The sequence below is a fragment of the Phyllobates terribilis genome, unplaced genomic scaffold, assembly GCF_046119375.1.
Source record: "Phyllobates terribilis strain yellow unplaced genomic scaffold, ASM4611937v1 Scaffold_5__5_contigs__length_657084704, whole genome shotgun sequence".
NCBI classification, from domain to species: domain Eukaryota; kingdom Metazoa; phylum Chordata; class Amphibia; order Anura; family Dendrobatidae; genus Phyllobates; species Phyllobates terribilis.
The window spans coordinates 234472632-234486230 of record NW_027362765.1 but is presented as its reverse complement, the minus strand read 5'-3'; positions in this window follow the sequence as shown (position 1 = coordinate 234486230).

Below are 13599 nucleotides of genomic sequence, written 5' to 3'. Positions count from 1 at the left end.
AAAAGTTATTTTTTCATTCAAATTACTTTTGGGCTATTCTTAGCACCTGTTTTGCCATCCAACTTGTCCTATTGCAAGAAGATTGTGAAGACCACGGCAGTGTTCTTTATACTTTCCCTCGTTACATAAGATTTGGTTTAGGTGATCACCTAATCAGAAGCACATTAAGTAGAATGAGGTGTACTATGGTTGGAATTCAACTGACACTGGAATGGAATGGCTGTCAGACATGTAGAGATGGGGATTTTTAGAATACTGTGCAGTGGTCTCTTAACTTTTGCCAGAGCTGTATATACATATATTGTAAATATATATAAAATAGAGATTGCACAAATGCTCCAAATATGAAGAAATAGTATAGGCTGCATTATAAATTCTGTGTGGCACACTTGTGTAACTGTTACAACCTGTCATACATGGATGCCATTTAATACCGAAAGTGCTGGCACATACAGTACAGACCAAAAGTTTGGACACACCTTCTCATTTAAAGATTTTTCTGTATTTTCATGACTATGAAAATTGTACATTCACACTGAAGGCATCAAAACTATGAATTAACACATGTGGAATTATATAGTTAACAAAAAGTGTAAAACAACTGAAAATATGTCTTATATTCTAGGTTCTTTAAAGTAGCCACTTTTTGCTTTGACTGCTTTGCACACTCTTGGCATTTTCTTGATGAGCTTCAAGAGGTAGTCACCGGAAATGGTTTTCACTTCACAGGTGTGCCTTGTCAGGTTTAATAAGTGGGATTTCTTGCCTTATAAATGGGGTTGGGACCATCAGTTGTGTTGTGCAGAAGTCTGGTCGATACACAGCTGATAGTCCTACTGAATAGACTGTTAGAATTTGTATTATGGCAAGAAAAAAGCAGCTCAGTAAAGAAAAATGAGTGGCCATCATTACTTTAAGAAATAACGATCAGTCAGTCTGAAAAATTGGGAAAACTTTGAAAGTGTCCCCAAGTGCAGCTGCAAAAACCATCAAGTTCTGCAAAGAAACTGGCTCACATGAGGTCCGCCCCAGGAAAGGAAGACCAAGAGTCACCTCTGCTTCTGAGGATAAGTTTATCCGAGTCACCAGCCTCAGAAATCGCAGGTTAACAGCAGCTCAGATTAGAGACCAGGTCAATGCCACACAAAGTTCTAGCAGCAGACACATCTCTACAACAACTGTTAAGAGGAGACTTTTGTGCAGCAGGCCTTCATGGTAAAATAGCTGCTAGGAAACCACTGCTAAGTACAGGCAACAAGCAGAAGAGACTTGTTTGGGCTAAAGAACACAAGGAATGGACATTAGACCAGTGGAAATCTGTGCTTTGGTCTGATGAGTCCAAATTTGAGATCTTTGGTTCCAACCACCATGTCTTTGTGCGACGCAGAAAAGGTGAACGGATGGACTCTACATGCCTGGTTCCCACCGTGAAGCATGGAGGAGGAGGTGTGATGGTGTGGGGGTGCTTTGCTGGTGACACTGTTGGAGATTTATTCAAAATTGAAGGCATACTGAACCAGCATGGCTACTACAGCATCTTGCAGCGGCATGCTATTCCATCCGGTTTGCGTTTAGTTGGACCATCATTTATTTTTCAACAGGATAATGATCCCAAACACACCTCCAGGCTGTGTAAGGGCTATTTGACCAAGAAGGAGAGTGATGGGGTGCTACGCCAGATGACCTGGCCTCCACAGTCACCAGACCTGAACCCAATCGAGATGGTTTGGGGTGAGCTGGACTGCAGAGTCAAGGCAAAAGGGCCAACAAGTGCTAAGCATGTCTGGGAACTCCTTCAAGATTATTGGAAGACCATTTCTGATGACTACCTCTTGAAGCTCATCAAGAGAATGCCAAGAGTGTGCAAAGCAGTCATCAAAGCAAAAGGTGGCTATTTTGAAGAACCTACAATATAAGACATATTTTCAGTTGTTTCACACTTTTTTTTTAAGTATATAATTCCACATGTGTTAATTCATAGTTTTGATGCCTTCAGTGTGAATGTACAATTTTCATAGTCATGAAAATACAGAAAAATCTTTAAATGAGAAGGTGTGTCCAAACTTTTGGTCTATACTGTACATTAGCTTTAGAATTTCAGCCTAGCACGTGTAACTGGTTACGCCACCTCTCAGAACTTTAGAAAGATGTAAAATGAGAGAAATGTGCTCAAACTTTTAGAAATTGAATGCAGACAATTCAGGCTGTTTGTAACCTAGCAACACCAACGATATTCATAGAAGACACTTTAATATATATGCCTAAAGTCAGAGGAGAAAAAAATCTGAAAATTTGGAATATAACGAAAATGATAAATAAGTAGAAATTATTTATAGTTTTTTCCCTTGTGTAATCTAAAGTAAGTATTTATCAATATATGGTAAAAATAAAACATCATGTCTTGGAGGAATTGCAAAAAAATCTGAGGAATATGGCAATCTTGTAAAACATATTTCTTTTCAAAAACACTTACAGTTTGGAGTAGAAGAGTTTATTGCTGAATACATGGTACATCGACTTTTCCAGTATTTTTTGCAGCAAGGATATGCCAATATGCAGCCTTTTATCTTAAAAATTACTTAACATTAATATATCGCAATAATAGGGTCCTTTTGGTTCACTGGAATCTGTCTGAAATAGGAGTAGGCCTTAGATCTGGTTTAAAGTTTAGCCATGACACTTGTGTGAACCAGTCTTAGAAGGGTTATCCATCACCAAATTTCTATCACTAATCACAATCACTTGACGACACCCCCACTGATCAGCTGTTATAAGCTCTGACTGTCAAATGTAAAAATACTGAATGAAACTTCACTGTGCAGCTCCATTCTATGTGTAGTGGCCACTGCCAAGGACTGCAGATCAGCTCCTCTTCCTTTGAATAGGAGTTGTTGAATTCAGCTTGAGTTTGCTTGATTTTATACACAAGCAAAATCCCATATAAACAAATCATGTCATGAATGGTACGATAATCTTTTTCACTTTCAAAGTACCGAGCTACAGTACCAGGCACAGTCATCCATATCACAACTTGCTATACCTATGTAAACACTAAGGACAACTTGGCATGCTCATGAGCAGCGTAAATTCTTCCTCAAGGGGCTTCTCCGGATGACTGAGCACAAATTATTTTTTACTACAATCTCAGTCCTCTGTGAACAGTAAGCGGGGAAAAAAATTGGTTTCTTCTGATGTCACAGCTCTTCTCATCAGCTCATGGAGTTATGTGTCCTTCCAATACAGCTACTCTGTCAGTTGAAACACAGGTCTAGGGAACTTTGTTTCTTCAGACTGCAGCCTATCTTGACACATGACTAGGATGGGCTGGAATTTGACATTTGAATTATGTGATCGGGACCATTTTATTATATTTTTCAAGGATAGGCTATAAATGTTTAACCCGTGTAAAAACCTACTTCTAATCTCTTGTAACAGCTATTCAACACTTTCAATTCTCTCCTCCATCCCCCAGCACCTCCTCAATCTCCTCTCATCTCAGCTGAAGACTTTGCAACATTCTTTAAGCAGATGATTGACAACATCAGAGAAAGCTTTGGCCTAGAGTCCCCACAGCGCCTCCTCATAACTACTCAGCCCTTTTCCTCCAAAACCGGCTTCTCTGCCATTACAGAAGATAAACTTTCCTCTCTATTCTACAGATCACGTCTTACCACCTGTGCACTTGGCTCAATCCCATCCTACCTCATTCCAAACCTCTCCACAGTAACATAGTAACATAGTAATGTAGGTTGAATAAAGACCTAGGTCCATCAAGTTCAACCTTTCTCCCCCAATTGTACTCCCTACACTAACCCTACACTAACTTACTAACTAACTAGGACTAGGCCTCACAAATGTATTATTATTATTACCATTTTTATTATTGCTGCACTATTACAATTAAGAATGTACCAGTTTATAATTTTAAATTTTTAATTAGTTTTATATTTTGTATTACTCTTGTGATTCTAATAATGGTATTACTAAAATCCCTATCCCTAAATTTGTTGATCCAGAAGAAGGCAAAAACCCCAGGACAACTTTAGTCAATTTGTGTCACAGGGGAAAAATTCCTTTCTTGACACCAAGAAAAGGCGATCAGTCCTAGAACCCTGGATCAAATCTAATTACATTACTAGTTATGCAATTACTATTACCGTACTACATGTACTACTATAGTTGTAACATTTTGTCTAATTTAACTGTAACCCACAATGTTATGTGTATTGAGGAAATCATCCAGCCCTTTTTGAAAGCTGTTATAGTGTCTGCCATTAATACCTCTTGTGGTAGGGCATTCCACAGACTGACTTCTCTGACTGAAAATAACCTTTCCTTTTAGGTGCCGGAATCGCCTTTCTTCCACCCGTAATGAGTGCCCCCTGGTCCGTCGTATGGCCTTTGGAAGGAATAAGTCATGTGCTAGTCCTTTGTACTGACCACACATATATTTATACATGTATATGAGATCCCCTCTAAGCCATTGTTTTTCTAAGCTAAACAAGCACAAATTTTTCAACTTCTCATCATATTGGAGGCTTTCCATCCCTTGTAATAACCTAGTTGCCCACCTTTGAGCTGTCTGTAACTTCTGAATATCCTTTTTAAAATGTAGAGCCCAAAACTGGATCCTATATTCCAGATGTGGCCTCACCAGTGATTTATAAAGGGGCAATAGTATGTTGGGATCGCCGGATTTTATTTCTCTTTCTATACATCCAAAAATCTTGTTTGCTTTGGCGACTGCTGCTTGACATTGAGTACTGCTGCTCAGCTTACTTGTAACCAGAATACCCAAGTCCTTCTCCTCTTCTGTAGTCCCAAGTATACTCCCATTAAATGTGTATGCAGCTGTAAGGTGCCCATGCGAGGTAGCCGTGGGCGAGCTGTAGCCCCCTCTCGCTCTGGCACCCTACAGACAATTCGTGTCCTCCCTCTGATGTGTGACTGTGTATGTGGGACTCTCCACTTACTTCAAACCATCCGATCGCAGCTGTTTCCAGGCATTTCTCTTCTGGGACCAGGGCAGCAATAAATTCAGAGGACACGAGGTTCTTAACCAGAACTTGAACTTTACTTGGGGAAGAGGAATATGTACAATATTTACAGGCAGATATAATGGATAAGGCCAGACAGGTTATCATCTCTCCCACAGGCGCTGGTAACTCCTTCAGCCCTGGTTCCCTCTTTAAGTGAAGCATCTCTGTGAATCTCTGGCCCAAGAGACTCTTCTGAAATACCAACAGTGATCTGGATCCGATATCTCTCCCCCACGTCTTAGCCTGGAGTCCTATTTATCTTCCTCTGCTTCCTGCAGACTAGAAGTGCCCCGGGTCCTCACTACCTTTGATGAGTTTCTCCGGCCGGCTAACAGGACTCTTGCTCTTGCGTAGGGAGACTTTCACACTGGTGATCCCACTGTCTGAGGGTATGGAGCTCCCGTCTACCCTAGCAGACACATATATTAGCTGCCCGTACAATTCACTGTCCTATCTCTTACTGAAGAATCACTTCCTGATTCTGGAAACTAAACAGAGATTTTCCTAATGTGCCCACCCTCAGTGAGCTGTCATCACACAACATTAGCTCATCATTATCTGTAACACTGCTAGCAGACTCAACCTGACATCTGCACCCAGGACAGTGGCATCTTGTGGCTGTTTACAGGTACTGCAGCCCACAAGGAATTATGCCAGGAACAAGCTCTATATCACTCAAGGCTTGATCAGGGCACTAAGTTCCCCCTCTACTCTACTGACTGGACCACTAAAGCTAACCCCTTAGCTTGGTCTACCAACAGTTCAGAGAGGTCTGACTTCAGGAACACTTCCTTTAACTATCTCATTGGCAAGGGAAGGCTACGCCCTTCCCCACTATTACATTCCCCGACACTTTAATGTTGGTCGTCCCTGACCACACTAAACAATCAACACAGATCAGCAGCTATGACATTATATCACATTACTAAATTTACTAAAACATTTTAGTAAACGACTGGTCCTGAAAAACGTCTTCTTGAATGGGAGACCGGCCCTTCTCGGTTAAGGGCCCCGGAACAGCAGCTCAGGACAGTCCATTATCAACTTTTCAAAACTTTCTCAGGAGTACCGGTCCTTCTTGGTAAGGACCCTGGAAACACAGTGTCCATGTCCATATTTTTAAGACAGGCCAACACCTCAATAGCGTCCAATCTCCTTCAAGGGCTGCATTCTGAGGCACACAGTCACAGGTAACACCCCGTGAGTCTCTTTCTTCTTGGCCTTAGCGGGGGTCACCGGTTCTTCCCGCTAGGCCGCAAGTCTCTTAGATTTGGAGGATATCCATCCTCAAGGTGTGCCTCAATGTTTTAAATTCCAGCAGAAAAAGGTGCAACAAGCGCAACAAAAACAAAAATAAAAAGTAAAAACAAAAAGAGCAGCTCTCTTGGGCACACAACTTTAGTGCTGCTTAAGGCCTTCCTGGCCTGGGAGGTAGGGGAACAGTCCTCCATTTTTCTCTCCAACCTAATTCAACATGGGGCACTCCGCCCCCATTGGGAAACAGTCCCAGAATCAGGACCACAGCTGGTGGGTCCTAGTAGAAGAAAAGATGAAAGGTCAACGGACCTTTTAGCCAGCTCACTTCTTCGGGCCTCCTTCCGTTCCTTCATGAAGGCGGCCCATGCTGCAGAGGAAGGTGGCTTCTTCCACCTCCAAGGCTGATCGGGGTACTTAGTAGGCCCAGGGTCCTCGTCCGAGGATGTAGCACTGCCAGAGCCGACCTGGGTAGGGCCATAGTTGGTCACTGTAAAGCTGTGGACGACATTACTGGTGCCAGCTTGAATTTCCCCGACAGCTCTCTCAGCCCCTCCTGGGTATTGTGGCGCCGACTCCTCCTCTGGCACCTCACTAGGGAAATCAGCTTCCTTGCCACTTGCGAGATCTTCCTCTTCCTCGCTCACAATCTTCCCCCACTGCCGCCTCCTAGGCTCCTCTGCTGGCGGAGCACTGGCCTTAGGTTGGGGCAGAAAGCCTTTAGGGGCTTCCTTAGCCCAGCGCTGCTTAGCCTCCCTCTTGGCCCTCCTTCTGAAGACCTCTTCATCCTTTTCCAGGACATCTTTCCATTCACACGGTCGGGTGAGCGCAGCCGCGTACCACCCTCCGGAACACTCGCACTTAAAAAAGTGCACTATGTCCCCCACACGCAGATTGTGAAGGCGATCAGGCAGATAATCTCGCTTAATTACCTCGCGAGTAATGAACACCCCGTGCCCGGTCCACTCTTCCTCCAGGAATCCATACCCCTCACGGATGTGGAACTCAAGGACTCGTCCCCGAGTCTGGGAGGCCTCCACCGACTCTCTCAGCGCCGCGTTGGACCCTTCCAGCCAGCCTCTCAGGAAGGTGTCAGTCCATCGCCGCTGCTCCCGTGGCATCATCGGGAGGTTGCGGGTAGTCCACTTCAGACTCCCGAGCTCGGCGTAATGCTGCGCCGAAGGGGCGTTGATGGCCTCCAATGCCAGCTGCCAAAAACTCTCTTGCGGGGCCCTTTTTCTGGGAGACCTCGCCTCCACACCACTCCTTTCAGGCCTAGGGGCCCCTGTCGCCTTGGAAGCTGTCGCGGCAGGCACCGCAGGCGAAACCGGCCACTGGGGTATAGGCTGCTCACCTCCGTCAGGCTCCGCTGCAGCTGTTGCTCCGGCCCCACCAGAATGTTCTCCACCCTCGGCCGAGGGGGACGGGTCTTCCGGCATCCGGCTCCAGCACCACATGCGGAACTCATGGATAAACAGGCCCAGCTCCAGATCAGGCCTAGTGGACAACGGGACAGCCACTGAGTGTAAAAATTCACGGGCGGCATCCGCGAGCGAGCGACTCTTGCTTGCAGCCCCTGGGGTACTCAGCTCTAGCATCTCTTCCTCAGCGCGCATTCCGGACAGGTCATCCGTTCCTCCAGTCGCCATTCTCTCGGAGCGTCCACCGCAGCACCTCCTTCCTCTCGTGTGCTGGACAGAAAATGGCGCTGGTCGCTTTCCAGTGACGCGCGTCCTGCGCGGCCAACTCCTCCTCTTCCTGGGCCGGCTATCTGACGCGACCGCCGTGTCACTCGTCACTCTCGGCAGCTCCGCCTTCAGCCGCGCCCCTTCTCTGTGCGCGCTGATACTCACGGGGCCAGACTTCACTTTACGCCGCGCCCTCTTCCTCACTGGACGTCCCATCCTGGGACGCATGTTCACTGCTGGGCCCATCCTTCTTTGGGCCGGAACTCATAGGGGCTGGACATCTTTTCACGCTCTCCGGCGCCGTCCACTCCCACGATAGGCGGTTCTTCTCCCAGACTTTACCGCCATTGTCACCATCTTGGAATCCATGCTTCGGGCCGCCATCTTGGGCCGCATGCCTTCCAACACTTTCTTCTCAATGTTCTGCGTCGGCTCTTCCCCGATTTCATCATGCGAGGAGCTCGCATCCTGCCGACTACGCCAAATGTAAGGTGCCCCAGCGAGGTAGTCGTGGGCGAGCTGTAGCCCCCTTTCGCTCTGGCACCCTACAGACAATTCGTGTCCTCCCTCTGATGTGTGGCTGTGTATGTGGGACTCTCCACTTTCTTCAAACCATCCGATCGCGGCTGTCTCCAGGCATTTCTCTTCTGGGACAAGGGCAGCAATAAATTCAGAGGACACGAGGTTCTTAACCAGAACTTGAACTTTACTTGGGGAAGAGGAATATGTACAATATTTACAGGCAGATATAATGGATAAGGCCTGAAAGGTTATCATCTCTCTCACAGGCGCTGGTAACTCCTTCAGCCCTGGTTCCCTCTTTAAGTGAAGCATCTCTGTGACTCTAATCTCTGGCCCAAGAGACTCTTCTGAAATACCAACAGTGATCTGGATCCAATATCTCTCCCCCACGTCTTAGCCTGGAGTCCTATTTATCTTCCTCTGCTTCCTGCAGACTAGAAGTGCCCCGGGTCCTCACTACCTTTGATGAGTTTCTCCGGCCGGCTAACAGGACTCTTGCTCTTGCGTAGGGAGACTTTCACACTGGTGATCCCACTGTCTGAGGGTATGGAGCTCCCGTCTACCCTAGCAGACACATATATTAGCTGCCCGTACAATTCACTGTCCTATCTCTTACTGAAGAATCACTTCCTGATTCTGGAAACTAAACAGAGATTTTCCTAATGTGCCCACCCTCAGTGAGCTGTCATCACACAGAATTAGCTCATCATTGTCTGTAACACTGCTAGCAGACTCAACCTGACATCTGCACCCAGGACAGTGGCATCTTGTGGCAGTTTACAGGTACTGCAGCCCACAAGGAATTATGCCAGGAACAAGCTCTATATCACTCAAGGCTTGATCAGGGCACTAAGTTCCCCCTCTACTCTACTGACTGGACCACTAAAGCTAACCCCTTAGCTTGGTCTACCAACAGTTCAGAGAGGTCTGACTTCAGGAACACTTCCTTTAACTATCTCAGTGCCAATGGAAGGCTACGCCCTTCCCCACTATTACACAGCAATAGGATTACTCCATCCTAAGTGCATTACTCTACATTTATCTATATTGAACCTCATCTGCCAAGTGTTTGCCCATTCAGTCATCTTATCCAGATCGTTCTGCAATATTGTAACGTCAAGATCAGATTTTAATATCCTACATAGTTTGGTGTCGTCAGCAAAGACTGACACTTTACTCTCATTCCCATCCCCAAGGTCATTAACAATGAGGTTAAAAAGAATTGGTCCTAGCACAAATCCCTGCGGCACCCCACTGCTGACTATATCCCATTTAGAGAACGTGTAATTTATGACAACTTTGTTTCCTATCATTTAGCCAATTCCTTACGCAGCTGCATATAGTTCCCCCAAGTCTTTGCTTCTGTAGCTTCAATATAAGGCTGCTATATGGAACAGTATCAAATGCCTTTGCAAAGTCCAGATAAATCACATCAGCCGCATTACCAACATCTAGATTTGCACTTAACTTCTCATAGAACCCCAACATGTTGGTTAGACATGACCTATTTTTCATGAATCTGTGCTGATTATCATTTATTATATTATTCTCTGTGATATAACTCTGCAGGTCATCTCTTATGATACCCTCAAAAACTTTGCACACTACGGATGTCAGATTTAATGGACGGTAGTTACCTGGATCCACCTTCTTACCTTTCTTAAATATCGGTACCACGTCAGCTATCCTCCAATCCTGTGGCATTACCCCTGTTACAAGAGAGTCTAAGAATATGAGATACAGCGGTCTGTCAATGTTTAATTTGCTCAGATGCAGGCGTACTTCTTTTTGTGCTAAAAAAGTTATATCAGGTGGTGAATTTTGATTTTTGCCCTGTTGAAAGATCCCTGGAACAGACGGTTTGTTATTTAACATGGATGAAAAGTGCCTGTTTAATATCTCGGCCTTTTCTTTGTCCTCTATTAGTTATCTTATTATTGTCATCTTTTAAGGGGCTGATACCATCTGTTTTTTTCCTTTTGGCATTGATGTATTTATAAAAAAATGTGGGATTTATTTTAATGTTGCTGGCGATTTGTTGATCTATAGATAACTTTGCTAGCTTGTTTTCTTTTTTACATTTCTTATTTAGGTCTTTATACTCCTGAAATGCTATTTCTGTATCCTCGGCCTTCAAGATTTTGAATGCCTTTTGTTTTTGTCTTATTAAACTTTGTACTGTTTAATTTATCCATAATGGTTTCTTTTTATTCCTGGACATTTTATTACCAAAGGGTATAAAGTTTCTACAGGATTCTAGTAGTATTTCCTTAAACATGCCCCATTTACATTCAGTATCCCCAGTTACCATGACATGATCCCAGTCTACACGATTAAGCTCTTCCCTTACTTTGTTGAAACAGCTTTCCTAAAGTTCTGGTCTATTTGACAGAACCAGATCCAGCAGATTACCTTCCCTGGTTGGTTCATCTACCAGCTGAGAGAGGTAATTGTCCTGTACTGTGGATAAAAACTTTCAGCTTTTAGCACAACTAGAAAATTCTATGTCCCATTGAATATCTGGAAAGTTAAAAATCCCCCATAATAAGGACCCTATTACTATTTGCTGTATTTTTAATTTGTAGCAGCATTTCATCATCTACGAGTTCAGCTATATTAGGAGGCTTATAACAACTCCAATTAGCAGCTTTCTATTATTGCTATCCCAATGTACATATACCCACACTGACTCTACATTGTGTCAGCTTCTCCCAATGTCGTCATTGAGCACAGGTTTTAAGTTGCATCTTATGAAAATACACACCCTTCCACCTTTTTGGTCTTTCCTGTCCTTTCTAAATATAGAATATTCCTCCATGTCTGTGACGCGCCCCCTGGGCCGTCGGGTACTCGGTGCCGGGCCATTGCTAGGGGAGATGTCACAGTGGCCGTGACCCAGGGCGGTCAATCAAAAGGGGAATATTTACAGGGGATTTATATACAGTTCGTGATGCCACCTGTCGTATGCGGCTATACAGAGCCGCCGCTGCGGAGCAGGTCCTCTGGAGCTGGTGTAAATGCAGCAGAGTTGGTTTAGCTCTCCACAGGTAGAGCTTAGCTCCAGGGCAGTGTAGATGTTAAAGATGTTACGGTGTAGTGCAGGGAGTGATGGTGCAGCAATAACTTCACAGAGACAGTGGGGTGCAGTCCTCAGGGTTTACTCACAGTTCTTTCTTTGCTCCTGGTTACAACTGCCAGCTTATAACCTCCCACGTCATGCTGCGTTCACCAAGCAGGGGTTCAGCAAACTCTCAGGTGTTTCAAGAGTGCGTGACAGGACCCCCTTCTATATGCCCTCCTCAGCCGTCTTTCTGCACTGGCTCTCACCCTTCTTGCCCTGCGCCTCGCCAAACAACGTCCCAAGCCTGTATCCTCGGATCTTTCTGGGCAACCTGGAGTTCCCTGAATCCTATGTGGTTACCTTTTTGGCGACTTGAGTGCGGATGTGGCAACTGCACCTTGAAAGTACAGAAGCCTCCAGTTTCCAGTTGAACTTTGTAATTCTCACTGGTCAGGGGCTGGTCCCCTCTGCGGCTTGATCTCTTCACCGCCTATGAGATTTGCTCGTACAGGTGGCCTCCATCTCTGCCCGTACCCCTGGGATCCCTTTCTCATTCCTGGAGCCTTTCTTCTGCTCCTCTCTCCTTCCTCCTCTCCTTCTCAGTCAGTCCTGGGCCTCTCTTTAGGACCTCCTCCTGAGCAGAGCTCCTGCAGAGCTCCTGCTCCCACTACTTCTCCTCACAGACTCCCTTGTCTTTCCAAGATGGTTCCCTCTTTTATATCACTTCTGACAAGTGCTCCCCTAATCTACGTCCTCCACCCACACCCACTACATGGTTCCCCCTACTTTGGTTCCCCCCACTCCAACCAGGGTCAGGGATAAGCAGGAAGCACGACACATCTTGCCCCTCCTGCTGGTCTGGAGTAGTGTAGTGTTGGATGCAGGTGTTAGGGTCCCGTGCAGCACTCTATCCTTACCTGAGAGTGAGATACCACACCTCTGAGTCAGATTCAGTACCTCTGTGGCGACTGAACCCGCAGGGGCATCACACTTGTCACCCAGTCATGGCTTTCATCCAGCCAGGTTTCTGTAATACCCACCACATCATATTCTGTGACCAACATAAGAGTCTCCATTTTATTCATTTTGTTTGTGAGAGTTCTTGCATTTGCCAGCAGACATTTAATACTATTAGCACATTTGTTACTCCTACTCAGCTCCTTATTTTCATTGCATATCCCAGCCCCCCTAGATCCTCATTAACCCCTTCTGTCTCACTCTCTTTATCTACTCTATCTATCCCCTTATTAGCACGACTACCCTCCCTCTCCACAGATCGTAGTTTAAATGCTCCTCCATCCGTCTAACCACTTTTTACCCAGCATAGCTGCACCCTCCCCATTGAGATGCAGCCTGTCCTTACCATAGAGACTGTAGTTGACAGCAAAGTCGCCCAGTTCTCCATGAACCCAAACCCTTTCTTCCTGTGACAATTTCTAAGTCACTTATTTATCTCCCTAAGCTCCCGCTGTCTTTCTAGTGACTCTCATGGCTTTATTTCTGAAAACACAACCTTCGAGGTCCTAGCCTTCAGCTTCTCTCCTAGTTTCCTGTAATCATTTTTAAGGACCTTCCACCTCCCTCTAACTTTGTCATTGGTACCGATGTGTACCATGACCACTGGGTTTTCCTCAACCCCTCCCAGCAATCCGTCTATCCGATCCTCAATATGCACCTGGCAGACAACACACTGTTCGGCATTCACGTCTCGGCGGCAGATGACCCATCTAAACCCTGACCCATCTCTTGAACCTATCAACTGCTTTCTTCCCCTCATGCGTTAAACATGCCTTGATCACACCCATCCTCTAAAAGCCTTCCCTTCACCCATCCTCTGTCTATAGCTATTGCCCTATATCACTTCTGCCCTCTGCCTCAAAACTACTGGAACAACATGTCCATCTTGAACTGTTCTCCCACCTTTCCTCCTGCTCCTTCTTTGACCGGTTAGAATCTGAATTCCAACCACATCATTCCACCAAAACTGCCCTAACTAAAGTCACCAATAATCTACTAACCGCCAAAGCCAAGCGAC